A 1,241-nucleotide genomic window follows, 5' to 3' on the forward strand; every position below is an offset into this window, starting at 1 on the left:
GAATTGGCACCAGGGGTGGCACCAAGCAATGAGCTGGGGTCAGGGGTGGCACCCCGTGATGAATTGGCACCAGGGGTGGCACCAAGCAACGAGCAAGAGCCAGGGGCTGGCCCCAGGCAGGGCTGAACCTCCCCCACGACCTCACCCCACTGCTGTCACTGCCAGCACCCTGCAGCACCCCTGCTGGTCTCCAGCGACCTCAGAGCCCCCATGCCAGCCCCAGCCTCCCTGTGCCCCCCGTCTGCCCCCCCCTGCCAGCTGGCCGAGGCTGTTCCTCCCAGCACAGCCCTGAGACCAGGCCACCAGGGGCCAGCCTGACCCCACTGAAGCCACCCAAATGCCACCCGAGGCTCCTACCGAAGGCAGAGCTCTGCTGCTCCTCCTGTGGGCACCCAGCGGCCACCAGTGCCAGGCTTGGTTGGCTCCTGGTGGGCATTGTCACCTCCCCTCCCCCAAAAGTGGCTGCTGGACTTGCCTGGGGGGAGGGGAGGGGGGAGGAGGGGAGGGGGGGGAGGAGGGGAGGGGGGGAGGAGGGGGCCTGGTGCCAGCCGCGGCGGCACTGGAGCATGGGCGAGCGCCTGGCACACGCCGGCGTGTGGGGCACATTCCTGGGTGCCTGCCCATGCCAGGAGCTCAGGGGGAGGGCACAGCAGGGAGGGGCTGGGGCAAGGGAGGGTGCGGAGCCTGCCCTGGAGGCAGGATCCGGCCACGGGCAGTGAGGGGGGGATGGCAGCGGCAGGAGGGTGAGGAGATGGCTCCAAACCCCCTGCCCAGGGGGGGCCAGGACAGCAGAGGAGCAGGACCCCAGGGTGGGCTGGGAGCAGCACCCCGGGACGGGGAAGGGAGCAGCGCCCCGGGACAAGCAGGGGGCAGGACCCCAGGGTGGGAAGGGAGCAGCACCCCGGGACGGGCAGGGGGCAGGACCCCAGGGTGGGCTGGGAGCGGCACCCCGGGACGGGCAGGGGGCAGGACCCCAGGGTGGGAAGGGAGCAGCACCCCGGGATGGGGAAGGGACCAGCACCCCGGGACAAGCAGGGGGCAGGACCCCAGGGTGGGAAGGGAGCAGCACCCCGGGACGGGCAGGGGGCAGGACCCCAGGGTGGGAAGGGAGCAGCACCCCGGGATGGGGAGTGGCACCCCAGGAGGGGCAGGGAGCGGCGCCCCTGGACGGGCTGGGAGCAAGACCCTAGGGTGGGAAGGGAGCAGCGCCCCGGGACGGGCAGGGGGCAGGACCCCAGGGT

Source organism: Melanerpes formicivorus, unplaced genomic scaffold (genome assembly GCF_026170545.1).
Source record: "Melanerpes formicivorus ecotype bairdi unplaced genomic scaffold, bMelFor1.0.p_v2 SCAF_386, whole genome shotgun sequence".
NCBI classification, from domain to species: domain Eukaryota; kingdom Metazoa; phylum Chordata; class Aves; order Piciformes; family Picidae; genus Melanerpes; species Melanerpes formicivorus.